General features: G+C 45.3%; 1 protein-coding gene across 2 annotated transcripts in view; it reads right to left on the bottom strand.

Moving 5' to 3' along the window:
- uqcc1 (ubiquinol-cytochrome c reductase complex assembly factor 1) overlaps nucleotides 1-15272 on the bottom strand; it is a 117857-nt gene that overhangs the window by 47866 nt on the left and 54719 nt on the right. The gene's annotated exons all lie outside the window — the stretch shown is intronic.

Here is a 15272-nt window from a genome sequence, read left to right as displayed (position 1 = left end):
CTAGTTCACGAGAAATCTCAAAACTTCCTCTCCATTTCCTGGGCTGTCTCTGTTGGTAGCACTCTCGCCTCAGTCACAAGGTTCCAGGTTCAAGTCCCACTCCAAGGTTTGAGCACAAAAATCAAGATTGACATTCCAGTGCAGCACTGAGGGAGTGTTGCACTGTCAGAGGTGCCATCTTTCAGATGAGACATTAAACTGAGGCCCCATCTGCCTGCTAGGGTGGAAGTAAAAGATCCCATGGCACTCTTTTGAAGAGGAGCAGGGGAGCTCTCCCCGGTGTCCTGGCCAATATTTATCCCTCAATCAACATCACAAAAACAGATTATCTGGTCATTATCACACTGCTGTTTGTAAGAGTTTGCTGTGTACAAAATAGCTGTCGCATTTCTTACATTACAACAGTAATTGCACCTTAGAAGTATTTCACTGGCTGTCATCTTGGGAGGGAGGAGAGACAGTTAGAGCAAGTTTATCGCCAAGTGGAGAGTTCCTGTGAGCATGCGGTGTAAGAGTGCAGATGGAGTCCTGCTGATGCCAGACATCGTGTACACGCAAAGTTTCACGTTAAGTAAAACAAAAGACAAAACTTTAATTGTATAACTAATTTTATACAGGCTGAATATCTAAAGTTCAGAAGGGAAGTGTAAAAAAGAAATGAGAAACAAGGACAGCATGAGAAGAGACTAGCAGCTAACAAAGGAGAATCCAAAAGTCTTCTATAGGCATATAATTAGCAAAAGGGTGCTAAAAGGAGAGGTGAGGCAGTTTAAGGACTAAAGGGGATTTACGCATGGAGGTGGGGGGCGGGGGGGTATGGCTGAGGTATTAAATGAATGCAGTGCATCTGTCTTTACCAAGGAAGATGATGCTGTCCAAGTCATAGTGAAAGAGGTGGTAGTTGAGACACTGGATGGGCTAAAAATTGACAAAGAGCAAGTATTAGAAAGGCTGGCTGTACTTAAAGTTGATAAGTCACCAGGACTGCTGAATGAGATGCATTGGAGGATACCAAGGGAAGTAAGGGTAGAAGTTGCAGAGGCACTGGCCATAATCTTCCAATCCTCCTTAAATACAGGGGCGGTGCCGGAGGACTGGAGAACTGCAAATGTAATATATTTGTTCAGAAAAGGGTGTAAGGATAAGTCCAGCAACTATAGGCCAGTCAATTTAATCTCAGTCGTGGGAAAGCTTTTAGAAATCATAATCCAGGACAAAGAGAGTTACTTGGACAAGGGTGGATTAATTAGGGAAAGCCAGCATGAATTTGTTAAAGGTAAATATTGTTTAACTAACTTGATTGGGTTTTTTGATGAGAGTAATGTGATTGATGTGGTATACATGGACGTCCAGAAGGCGTCCATAAAGTGCCACATATCAGGCTTGCCATGCAAAGTCAAAGCCCACGGAATAAAAGGGACAGCGGTAGCATGGATATGAAAATGACTGAATGCAAGGAAACAGAGTGATGAAGAACAGTTGTTTTTTAGACTAGAGGAAGGGATTTCTCGAGGTGTTGGTAATAGGACCGCTGCTTTTCTTGATCTATATTAACAGCCTAGACTTGGGTATACAGGGCACAATTTCAAACTTGCAGACTTGGAAGTATTGTGAACTGTGAGGAGGAGAGTGATAGACTTCAAGAAGACAAAGACTGGCTACTGGAATGGGCAGACACGTTACAGTTAAAATTTAATGCAGAAAAGTGTGAGGGGTTACATTTTGGTAGGAAGAACAAGGAGAGGCAATACAAAATAAAGGAAACAATTATAAAGGGGGTGCTGGAGCAGAGGGACTTGGAGGTATATGTGCACAAATCGTTGAAGGTGGCAGGGCAGGTTGGGAAAGGAGTTAAGACATACAGGATCCTGGGCTTTAACAGTAGAGGCATACAGTAGAAAGTAAGGAAGTTATGGCTCGGCCTCAACTAGGGTATTGTGTCCAGTTCTGGGCACCACACTTTAGGAAGGATGAGACGGCATTAAAGAGGGTGCAGAAAAGATTTACGAGAATGGTTCCGGGGATGAGTGACTTCAGTTACATGGATAGTTTGGAGAAGCTAGGATTGTTCTCCTTAGAGAGAATTGTTGAGAGGAGATTTGCTAGAGGTGTTCGAAATCATGAGGGGACTGGACAGAGTAGATAGGGATGAACTGTTTCCATAGGCGGAAGGGTCACGAACCAGAGGGCACTGATTTAAGGTGATTGGCAAAAAGAACCAGAGGCATCTAGAGGAAATGTTTTTCACACAGCGTGTGATTATGATCTGGAATGCACTGCCGGAGAGTGTGGTGGAGGCAGATTCAATTAGGACTTTCAGAAGGGAATTGGAATAAATGTGAAAAGAAAACATTTGCAAGGCTACAGTGAAGTGGGGGGGGGGGGGGCGAGGGGAGGGGGGGGGGGGGAAAGGGAGTGGGACTAGCTGAGTTTTTCTTGCAGAGAGCTGGCACGGACACATGGGCCGAATGGCCTCCTTGCGTGCTATAACCATTTTATGAATCTGCAATACTTGTGTTGTGTTACCGGGGCGGCCTGTGGAATTTTTCTAACATGGCAAGGGGACCTCAGAAGCAAAAAGGTTGTGAATCCCCTAGGCTAAACTATTTAAGAGTTAAGGTGTGGAGGATAATTTCCCCCCATTCATTCAATTTTGACTTACGAAAGGGAATAAGAAAGGACTGGCAGCCCATCAAGCCCCCTCTGAACAGACATGTCTAATCTATACTAATGTCAACTCCTAACATCTTTCAGTTCTTCAGGGAGGCAAATACCCAACAGTTTTCTTCTGAGAAAAAGTTGCAGTTATGCAGTCAATGGCGGCACAACTCCTAGGTTAGGTCTCGACTTGAATGCAGCCGCGTTAGAACCCTCAATGGGGCCATCTTCTTGGCCTCAGCAACGCATTGACTGTTATACTACGACAGTGTTGAGCCACTCTCTGCAGTTGTTTTAATTTGGAGCACAAATCCTGGGCAAGAAGCTTTACTTTATTTATTTAGAGATACAGCACTGAAACAGGCCCTTCGGCCCACCGAGTCTGTGCCGACCAACAACCACCCATTTATACTAACCCTACAGTAATCCCATATTCCCTATCACCTACCTACACTAGGGGCAATTTACAACGGCCAATTTACCTATCACCTGCAAATCTTTGGATGTGGGAGGAAACCGGAGCACCCGATGAAAACCCACGCAGACACAGAGAGAACTTGCAAACTCCGCACAGGCAGTACCCAGAATCGAACCCGGGTCCCTGGAGCTGTGAGGCCGCGGTGCTAACCACTGCGTCGCCCACTGTGAGAAATAAACCCAGTGATTCCTTCTCCAGCCTTTATCTGTATAACGGTGCCTCAATAAACAACACTGGAAAGCAAGTGTGCTATACTTTCTACTTCCTGCTGATGTTAAGTTGATAAAAATGATCAAAAGGGTGATTCTTTCATGCTTAGCCGAAAGTGTCCATCAAAGCGAAGTTCAAAAAGCACAAGGACTGCTTGACAGTGTAGGCTTCCTGGTGCAATTTTTAATCAGAGTGAATATTGACACCACTGTCAGCCACTGAGTCGGAAGCAGGTGGGACTTGCAATAAACAGAACTCATGACCAAAACTACAGGACTGTTGCTTGATAAAAGCAGGATTATTTTTCCAGCAAAATGCATGGAATGGAGGACAGTTGCACAACCAGTTCTTATTATAGTTAGACATAGACATAGAAAGTAGGAGGAGGTCATTCCACCCTTCGAGCCTGCTCCGCCATTCTTTATGATTGTGGCTGATCATCCAACTCAGTAACCTGTTTCTGCTTTCGTCCCATACCCTTTGATCCCTTAGACCCAAAAGCTTTATCTAACTCCTTCTTGAAAACATACAAGGTTTTGGCCTCAACTGCTTTCTGTGATAACAAATTCCACAGGCTCACCACTCTCTGGGTGAAGAAATTTCTCCTCATCACAGGCCTGAGAGGTTTACCCCGTATCCTTAGACTATGACCCCTGGTTCTGGACTCCCCCACCATCGGGAACATCCTTCCTGAATCTACCCTGTCAAGTCCTGTTAGAATTTTATAGGTTTCTATGGGATCCCCCCTCACTCTTCTGAACTCCAGCGAATATAATCCTAACCGACTCAATCTCTCCTCACACGTCAGTCCCCCCATCCCAGGAATCAGTCTGGTAAACCTTCACTGCACTCCCTCTATAGCAAGAACATCCTTCCTCAGATAAGGAGACCAAAACTGCACACAATATTCCACGTGTGGCCTCACCAAGGCCCTGTATAATTGCAGCAAGACATCCCTGCTCCTGTACTCAAATCGCAATGAAGGCCAACATACCATTTGCCTTTTTTACCGCCTGTTGCACCTGCATGCTTAATATAGTTAATTCTTCTTTCTTTTGGGCCTCCTTATCTCGAGAGACAATGGATACGCGCCTGGAGGTGGTCAGTGGTTTGTGAAGCAGCGCCTGGAGTGGCTATAAAGGCCAATTCTGGAGTGACAGGCTCTTCCACAGGTGCTGCAGAGAAATTTGTTTGTTGGGGCTGTTGCACAGTTGGCTCTCCCCTTGCGCCTCTGTCTTTTTTCCTGCCAACTACTAAGTCTCTTCGACTCGCCACAATTTAGCCCTGTCTTTATGGCTGCCCGCCAGCTCTGGCGAATGCTGGCAACTGACTCCCACGACTTGTGATCAATGTCACACGATTTCATGTCGCGTTTGCAGACGTCTTTATAACGGAGACATGGACGGCCGGTGGGTCTGATACCAGTGGCGAGCTCGCTGTACAATGTGTCTTTGGGGATCCTGCCATCTTCCATGCGGCTCACATGGCCAAGCCATCTCAAGCGCCGCTGACTCAGTAGTGTGTATAAGCTGGGGATGTTGGCCGCTTCAAGGACTTCTGTGTTGGAGATATAGTCCTGCCACCTGATGCCAAGTATTCTCCGAAGGCAGCGAAGATGGAATGAATTGAGACGTCGCTCTTGGCTGGCATACGTTGTCCAGGCCTCGCTGCCGTAGAGCAAGGTACTGAGGACACAGGCCTGATACACTCGGACTTTTGTGTTCCGTGTCAGTGCGCCATTTTCCCACACTCTCTTGGCCAGTCTGAACATAGCAGTGGAAGCCTTACCCATGCGCTTGTTGATTTCTGCATCTAGAGACAGGTTACTGGTGATAGTTGAGCCTAGGTAGGTGAACTCTTGAACCACTTCCAGAGCGTGGTCGCCAATATTGATGGATGGAGCATTTCTGACATCCTGCCCCATGATGTTCGTTTTCTTGAGGCTGATGGTTAGGCCAAATTCATTGCAGGCAGACGCAAACCTGTCGATGAGACTCTGCAGGCATTCTTCAGTGTGAGATGTTAAAGCAGCATCGTCAGCAAAGAGGAGTTCTCTGATGAGGACTTTCCGTACTTTGGACTTCGCTCTTAGACGGGCAAGGTTGAACAACCTGCCCCCTGATCTTGTGTGGAGGAAAATTCCTTCTTCAGAGGATTTGAACGCATGTGAAAGCAGCAGGGAGAAGAAAATCCCAAAAAGTGTGGGTGCGAGAACACAGCCCTGTTTCACACCACTCAGGATAGGAAAGGGCTCTGATGAGGAGCCACCATGTTGAATTGTGCCTTTCATATTGTCATGGAATGAGGTGATGATACTTAGTAGCTTTGGTGGACATCCGATCTTTTCTAGTAGTCTGAAGAGACCACGTCTGCTGACGAGGTCAAAGGCTTTGGTGAGATCAATGAAAGCAATGTAGAGGGGCATCTGTTGTTCACGGCATTTCTCCTGTATCTGACGAAGGGAGAACAGCATGTCAATAGTCGATCTCTCTGCACGAAAGCCACACTGTGCCTCAGGGTAGACGCGCTCGGCCAGCTTCTGGAGCCTGTTCAGAGCGACTCGAGCAAAGACTTTCCCCACTATGCTGAGCAGGGAGATTCCACGGTAGTTGTTGCAGTCACCGCGGTCACCTTTGTTTTTATAGAGGGTGATGATGTTGGCATCGCGCATGTCCTGGGGTACTGCTCCCTCGTCCCAGCACAGGCATAGCAGTTCATGTAGTGCTGAGAGTATAGCAGGCTTGGCACTCTTGATTATTTCAGGGGTAATGCTGTCCTTCCCAGGGGCTTTTCCGCTGGCTAGGGAATCAATGGCATCACTGGTTGGCTGTATGTCCAGCTCATCCATGACTGGTAGAGGCTGGGCTGCATTGAGGGCAGTCTCAGTGACAGCATTCTCCCTGGAGTACAGTTCTAGGTAGTGCTCAACCCAGCATATAGTTAATATAGTTACACAATACAAACTATGTGCACAAAATCAATCCCAGTCTCTTACAGTAGTTCAGGCTGCAGGCGTGATGGACAGGAGAATTACCCAATTAACTCCATTCTGGCTGGTTATTTTAAACAAAGGTAGAACAAAGTAACACTGACATTGGCCGAGAGCTACTTTGTATTGTGTGACGATCCTCCACTTACTGCATTTTTCTGGCAAAATCAGCCTGTTTTTATCATGAGGCTTTGCTGTAGTTTTGGTCAAAAGTCCTATTTGCTGTTTATGGCTGTTTACTGTAAGTCCCGTCCTGCTTTCAACTCATTGGCTGAAATAGTGGTGCCAATACTCACTTCGGAGTCTTCCTCACAGCAGAATGGCCAATACAAACAGTGCTTGTCATTTGTAATGTGTGTTAAGCAATCTCCTTAAACAAAAGGTCAGACACCACCATTTGAAGCAATACCTACACAGTAGTCAGGACGGTGGGTTGGTCAAGTAAAAGGCTGGCTGCTCTGAACGAGTTACAAACAAATTTAGAAAAACAAGGCATTGGACTAGTAAATAAGTTTAAAGTCATCTGTGTTTTATCTACTCCGACCCAACCTTACGGTAAATAAATGCCCAGGCTCATTGTGGAAGTGCATTTGTGTTAAGAAATGTCAGTTTTCTCTTTGCCATGAACTACACTGAGATCACCTAAAGTGAAGAGTGAGCTTTTGTGCCAAGTATCTGATGCGGTAGAGTGCTCACCCTTCATTCAGGTGTTGAGCTTGCTGGTGTTTTACGCTTTATGCTTGCCAGCCCGCGATTACTCTCCCCGCCTTCATTCAAGCGACTGGGCAGAAACTAAGAGTCCAGAAATAGAAAACCCCAGCCAGTAACTTCCTAATTGGCAGACAAATAACACGCTGACAGATGGCAAATCCCGGCTACAAACTACGAACCAGAAAAAATAAACACAGAAAATGAACAGATGCAGAAGTCAAACAACATAGGAAAGATAAATCATAGTGGTTTTACTACACTTACAAAATGTGTTTCCTAAACCAAATGGCTTGAAACTTGGGCCACAACTGCGTCGAACAGCTTCCATGTGAAACTAGACATTCATGAGAGTTTCCACTGACCCAGCTGTCTGTCAGACCAGGTATGACCCACACAAACCTTGATAATTATACCCCCTCATTGCACTGAAGGCTGAACTTGCATACAAGATCAAATAGAGATATTTAAAATTAAGAAGTGGTTTGATAGGTGGGCAGTCCAAAACTAGGAGTCATAAATATAAGATAATTCCTTATAAATCCATTACAGAATTCAGGAGAAACCTCTTTACCCACAGAGTGGTTGCAATGTGGAGCATGCTACCATATAGAGTAGTTGGGGTGATTAGCATAGATGTCTTAAAGGGGAAGCTAGATAAGTAAATGAGTGAGAAAGGAATGGAAAGGTTACACATAGGATTAGATGAAGTAAAGTGGGAGGAGGCTTGGAACATAAATACTGGCATGGATCAGTTGGGCCAAATGGCCTGTTTCTCTGCTGTAAATTGCATCTAATTCTGTATAAAAGGATTACAAAAGATGAATAGGTCACAATAGATGAAGCTTTTAATTCAAATCGGGGCAAAGGCAGCAGTCAGTATGAATTTTGACACCATGTTTACACCTGAAACAAAGCAACTCTGATACTAGATTTTCGCCCAATGGTCTGATAATCCGAAACTCTTTCCAGTGGCAGAAGGATCAGTAACCAGAGGACACAGATTTAAGGTGATTGCCAAAAGAACCAGAGGCGACACAAGGAAACATTTCTTTACACAGTGAGTTGTTGAGATCTGGAATGCGCTGCCGGAAAGGGTGGAGAAGCAGATTCAATAGTAACATTAAGAAGGGAATTGGATAAATATTTTGAGAGAAAATATTTACAGGGCTATAGGGAAAGAGCAGCGGGGTGGGATTAATTGAATACCAAGCAGGAGTAATGGGCCGAATGGCCTCCTCCGATGCTATGTCATTCTATGATTTCGATTAGCTGTGTCTTCATCTTGCAGCCAGATTAAGACTTGGGAACAATGTGCCCTCTAATTTTTTTGGAATGCGTGGGTGATTTATTTAAGTGCATAGCCCCTTTATAGTTTTTTACATGGTAAGTTAAAGGGGCTGACTTGTGCATGGCCTGTACAAGGGCTTTCAGGTTGTTGGACGGCTGTGCAGCTTACAGGGAACATTACTTGGGAACTAACGTGCTGGTCTATATATCGAGACAGAGGTGACTTAACTACCATTCGAAATGATGTTAACACATGATATGAATAAAAGTGTTCACGTGCACTGCCAGTTTCTAGCTAGCGCTAAAGAAATTGAGAGCGGGCGCTATCAAAACTCAAGAAAATACTAGACAGTCTTTTGTGATCATAAGCAAAACTGACCTCTGACCTGTCAGACTGTACACCTGATAATTCAACGTCTGTCTGGAGAAAGAGAGAATAATTCCAAGGATGAGGGACTTCAATTACGTGGATAGATTGGCGAAGCTGGGGCTATTCTCCTTCAAAAGAAGGTTGAGGGGAGATTTGATAGAAGTGTTCGAAATCATGAGGAGGCTGGACACTGCAGATGGGGAGAAACTGTTCCCGCTGGCAGAGGGTTCAAGAACCAGAGCGCACTGATTTATGGCAATTGGCAAAAGAACAAGAGGCAACACAGGGAAAAACTTTTTTTTAAAACGCGAGTGGTTAGGATCTGGAATACACTGCCTGAGAGTGTGGTGGAGGCAGATTCAATCGTGGCTTACTACAGGAAATTGGACAATTATCTTTAGAGAATTATCTTCGGGCGGCACGGTGGCGCAGTGGTTAGCACCGCAGCCTCACAGCTCCAGTGACCCGGGTTCGATTCTGGGTACTGCCTGTGCTGAGTTTGCAAGTTCTCCCTGTGACCGTGTGGGTTTTCGCCGGGTGCTCCGGTTTCCTCCCACAGCCAAAGACTTGCAGGTTGATAGGTAAATCGGCCATTATAAATTGCCCCTAGTTTAGGTAGGTGGTAAGGGGATATAGGGAAGGTGTGGATGTGGTAGGAATATGGGATTATTGTAGGATTAGTATAAATGGGTGGTTGATGGTTGGCACAGACTCGGTGGGCCGAAGAGCCTGTTTCAGTGCTGTATCTCTAAATAAATAAATAAAAAGATGTGTAGGGTTCCAGGGAAAAGACAGGGAGTTGCTCTTGCAGAGAGCAGTCACGTACACGACGGGCCGAATGGCAGCCTCCTGTGCTGCAACCATTCTATGATACACCTTTATATGGAAAGTCTATTCCAAAAATTATTTGAATTTTTTCAGTTTTCTTCTGCTCTGTTTTGGTTGTTAATTAAAAGGCATTTTCTTGCTGCAATAGCACGTGTGTTGATATCAACAGACGAGGGTGTTACTGAAGCTGCAACTTCACACAAACTGACATCAGTGCGTCAGACTGGTTGAGTGATTTCAATTGTGCAGGTTCATTCTTACTCCTGGATTAAGAAATGCGTAACTATCCTTATCCACATCAGCACTTTGCATACATGTACTTTATACAAATGTTATTTTTTGAAAAGCCACAGGAAAGCAGTAATCTAATCATAGGATTGAGGTGCCACTAAAACTAACTGTAAAATTTGTGTTTAGAAATGGGCACCTGAGCATAAAATTTTAGCGATTGCTGCCTTGAAATCACGCCAGAATATATTATAAAAAGATTGCAATTTTTATGGGATGACTTCATACCGCTTTTGCGGCGCACAGGAGCTCTCGGTGTAAATGCCAACTGCTAGTATATTCTGGGTACTCAACACATGTTAATGTTTACTGGATTAATGATGGTGGCACCATCACAAGATTGCGAAGCTTTTTGCAGTTTATTACTAGGAAATTATACAGCACACTCTCCTGTGGTACTGCTCGTGATAAATGAAATGATCCCCTCTCCACAATGGCAGACTGACCTCTTCCCCTGCCTCCTACACTAGTCTCTTCATTCCAGATCTGTCTTCCCCCACTTAACTTCTTTCTCATTCTCTCCACTCCAAGTTGTATTTCTCCCTATCCTACCCTTCCTAATCGGTCTCCCTTGCTGTCACTCCCTTGACCTCTCCTTCCACTCAATGTGTCTCCGTCCTACTGGTGTCTCTCTTGCTACAGAGCACTGGTGAGACTGCACCAAACGTACTACGTACAGTTTCGGTCTCTTTACTGGAGGGTTATACTTGCATTGAAAGCAGTTCAGAGAAGAATCGACTGATTCCTGAGATGAAGGAGTTGTCTTATGAGAAAAGGTTGAGGTTAGGCCTATACTCATTGGAGTTTAGAAGAATGAGAGGTGATTGCATCGCAACATAAGATTTTGATGCTGAGAGGTTGTTTCCCCTCCTAGGGGAATCTAGAACTGGGGGAAAATAAGGGGTCTCCCTTTTAACATGGAGATGAGGAAGAATTTCTTCTCTCAGAGGGTCACTAATGTTTGGAATTCTCTTTCCCAGAGAGCAGTTGAGACCGGATCATTGAATATATTCAAGGCTGAGTTAGACAGATTTTTGATCTACAAGGGAGTCAAGGATTGTGGGGACGACAGGAAAGTGAAGATAAGGCCACAATCAGATCAGCCATGATCATATTGAATGACGGAGTAGGCTCGATGGGCCGAATGGCCTTTCCTGCTCCTATTCCTTAAGATCTTTCTGGGAACCTGCAACCATGCCAGTACACGGTCTTACTTGTACTGGAATAGCTTGGATGTATATTCCTACATTACAATAGTGACTACACTTCAAAAGTACTTCACTGGCTATAAAGCAGTCTGGCACATCCTCAGCCTTTTATTTTAAAAGGCACTCAGCCCAACTAGAAAGGAGGCATTGCTGGATCTAGTGCTGGGAAATGAGGTGGGCCAAGTGGACCAAGTGTCTGTGGGAGAAGCACTTGGGTAAGAGTGATCATCGTATCAAAGTTCAGACTCGTAATGCAGAAAAGCAAGGAACGACATAAGGTAGAACAGATAGCTTGGAAGAGGGCTAATTTCAATGCGATGAGAAGGAATCTAGCCAGGAGAAAATCAAGTTAAAGAGTAGGATTTCAAAGATAGCAATCTCTGGATTACTCCCGTGGCATGTGCTAGCAAGAACAGAAATATGAAGATAGGGAGGATTAATGTGTGGCTTGAAGCATAGTGCAGGACGGAGGGCTTAAGATTCTTGGGACATTAGGACAAGTGCTGGGCAGAAGGCAACTATTCAAACGGGACAGGTTGCATCTCAACAGGACCGAGCCCAATGATCTCGCGGGGAAGTTCACTAGCCTGATTTAAACTAAATTGGCAGGGGGATGGGCACCAGCATAGAAAAGTAGAAAGGAGGAATAAGATGCATAATGAGAATGTTAGATAGTACTAGAGAAGGAAGTAGTTCCATTCACTCCGGGGAAAAGCAAGTGTAACAGAGAACTCTTGAAATCATAAGACCTAAACGCGTGCTACTTTTCTCGAGTGTGCGTGTCTGTGTATGAGTGTTAACTTAGTGTGACTTGCGAGAGTGGGTGTAGCTGCATATATTTGGGTGATTTATTTTATTCGTTCATGGGATGATGGCATTGCTGGCTAGGCCAGCATTTATTGCCCATCCCTAATTGCCCTCAAGAAGGTGGTGGTGAGCCGCAGTCCTTGGGGTGTAGGTACACCAAGTAGTGGTTGAACAATATTGTTGAATAAACATTTATCTTTCTTTTAAAACTTGAGAAAACCTGTCATTTGTCTGTTCCTGACTATTAAAGCACAGAGCTAAAAGACTTTTTTTTTAAAAAAAAGCTGTCTTTGGTCAGTCAAGGGGTGAAAAAGGGGGAGCCATCCCCATCATCGCTCTCCTGTCCGTAACAAAAGATAGAGGAGAAAAGGGAGGTGGGTGGCAATACTAATTAAGGAAGACATCGTAGTGTTGGAAAGAGGGGATGTTCTTGAGGGGACAAGGACACAATCCATTTGGATAGAGTTCAGAAGCAAAAAGGGTATGATCACACTACTAGGGCTATTACAATGGCCTCCAAATAATGAGAGAGAGAGATAGAGGAGCAAATCTGCAGGGAAATCACAGATGTGCATGAACTATAGACTGGTGATATTGCTGAACTTCAATTACCCAAGTATCGATTGGGATAATTTTAGACTAAAGGGAAAGGCGGGGAAGGAATTTTTGGATTGTGTTCAGCAGAATTCCCTTGATCAGTCTGTCCTCGGCCCAACCAGAAAGGAGGCATTGCTGGATCTGGTGCTGGGAAATGAGGTAGGCCAAGTGTCTGTGGGGGAGCACTTCGATAAGAGTGATCATCGTATCATACGGTTTAGACTTGCAATGCAGAAAAACATGGAACAATATAAGGTAGAATGGCTAGATTGGAAGAGGGCTAATTTCAATGCCATGAGAAGGGATCTAGCCAGGGCAGAATGGAACCAAAGACTGACAGGCAAAACTGTATCAGAACAATGGATTATATTTAAGGAAAAGATGCTTCAGGTACAGGCTAGGTAACATTCCAACAAGGGTGGAGGGTAGGGAATCCAAAAACAGGGCTCCTTGGATGATGAGGGAGATGGAAATTATGATGAACCAAAAAAAGAGGGTGCATGATTGCATGCCAGGTGAATTTTTCAAGTGTGAACCAGGCCAAATATAATAAGAGGGGAGGTGAAGAGGAAAATAAGACTGGCTAAGAGGGAATATGAGAATAAAATGGCAGTCAACATAAAAGGGAACCCCAGTAACCGGGTAGTAAGAGGCAGTGTGGAGCCTATTAGGGACAAAGTAGGTGATATATGCTGAGAGGTGCAGGGCAAGGCTGGAATACTTAACTCTAGACTTGACTATTCCAACACACCCCTGGCTAGTCTCCAACATTCTACTGTCCCTAAACTTGAGGTCATCCAAGATTCTGATGCCTATGTCTTAACTCGCACTAAGTCCCATTTCCCACATCACTCCTGTGCTTGCTGAACCACGCTGGCTCCCGGTCAAGCGGCGTCTTGATTTTAAAATTCCCATCCTTGTTTTCAAATCCCCCTATGGCCTTCACAGAATAATACAGTGCAGAAGAGGTCCTTCGGCCCATCGAGTCTGCACCGATGCATTAAAGACAACTGACCTGTCTACCTAATCCCATCTGCCAGCACTTGGCCCATAGCCTTGAATGTTATGATGTGCCAAGTGCTCATCCAGGTAATTTTTAAAGGATGTGAGGCAACCTGCCTCCACCACCCTCCCAGCCAGTGCATTCCAGACTGTCACCACCCCCTGGTAAAAAAGTTCTTCCTCAAATCCCCCTTAAACCTCCTGCCCCTCACTAAACTTGTGTCCCCTAGTAACTGACCCTTCAACTAAGGGGAACAGCTGCTCCCTATCCACGCCCCTCATAATCTTGTACACCTCGATCAGGTCACCCTTCAGTCTTCTCTGCTCCAGCAAAAACAACCCAAGCCTATCCAACCTTTCTTCATAGCTTAAATGTTCCATCCCAGGCAACATCCTGGTGAATCGCCTCTGCACCCCCTCCAGTGCAATCACATCCTTCCTATAATGTGGCAACCAGAATTGCACACAGTACTCCAGCTGTGGCCTTACCAAAGTTCTATACAACTCCAACATGACCTCCCTGCTTTTGTAATCTATGCCTCGATTGATAAAGGCAAGTGTCCCATATGCCTTTTTCACCAGCCTATTAACCTGCCCTTCTGCCTTCAGGGATCTATGGACAAACATGCCAAGGTCCCTTTGTTCCTCAGAACTTCCCAGTGTCAGGCCATTCATTGAATACTTCCATGTCACATTACTCCTTCCAAAGTGTATCACCTCTCACTTTTCAGGGTTAAATTCCATCTGCCACTTTTCTGCCCATTTGACCAACCCGTCTATATCTTCCTGTAACCCAAGACACTCCACCTCACTGTTAACCACTCGGCCAATCTTTGTGTCATCCGCGAACTTACTGATCCTACCCCCCACATAGTCATCTATGTCATTTATATAAATGACAAACAATAGGGGACCCAGCACAGATCCCTGTGGTACGCCACTGGACACTGGCTTCCAGTCACTAAAACAGCCGTCTGTCATCACTCTGTCTCCTACAGCTAAACCAATTTTGAATCCACCTGATCAAGTTACCCTGTATCCCATGTGCATTTGCTTTCTTGATAAGTCTCCCATGTGGGACCTTGTCAAAGGCTTTGCTGAAATCCATGTAAACTACATCAACTTCACAACCTCATCTACACACCTGGTCACATGCCCCTCCTTCTCTGTAATCTTCTCCAGCCCCACAACCCTCAGAGATATCTGTGCTCCTCTAATTCTGGCCTCTTGTGCATCCCCGGTTTTAATTGCCCCGCCATTGGTGGTTGCGCCTTCAGTTGCCTAGGCTCTAAGCTCTGGACTAAGCTGGGGAGTTACCATTGACCAGAAACTGAACTGGAGCAGCTACATAAATACTGTAGCTACAGGAGATCAGAGGCTGGTAATTTTGCAGCGAGTAACTCACCTCCCGTCTCCCGAAAGCCTGTCCACCATCTACAAGTCACAAGTCAGGAGTGTGATGGAATACTCTCCACTTGCCTGGATGAGTGCAGTTCCAACAATACTCAGGAAGCTCGACACCATCCAGGACAAAGCAGCCCTCTTGATTGGCACCCCATCCACCACCTTCAACATTCACTCCCTCCACAACTGATGCACAGTGGCGGCAGCGTGTACCAAATACAAGATGTACTGCAGCAATTTGCCATGTCTCCTTCGACCGCACCGTCCCAATCTATGATCTCTACCACCTAGAAGGCCAAGGGCAGCAGAAGCATAGGTACACCACCTGCAAGTTCCCCTCCAGGTCACACACCATCCTGACTTGGAACTATAATCGCTGTTCCTTCACTGTTGCTGGGTCAAAATCCTGGAACTCCCTTCCTAACAGCACTGTGG

This window comes from Heterodontus francisci, chromosome 16, assembly GCF_036365525.1.
Source record: "Heterodontus francisci isolate sHetFra1 chromosome 16, sHetFra1.hap1, whole genome shotgun sequence".
NCBI lineage: Eukaryota > Metazoa > Chordata > Chondrichthyes > Heterodontiformes > Heterodontidae > Heterodontus > Heterodontus francisci.
This window is presented reverse-complemented; position numbering and strand designations above follow the sequence as displayed.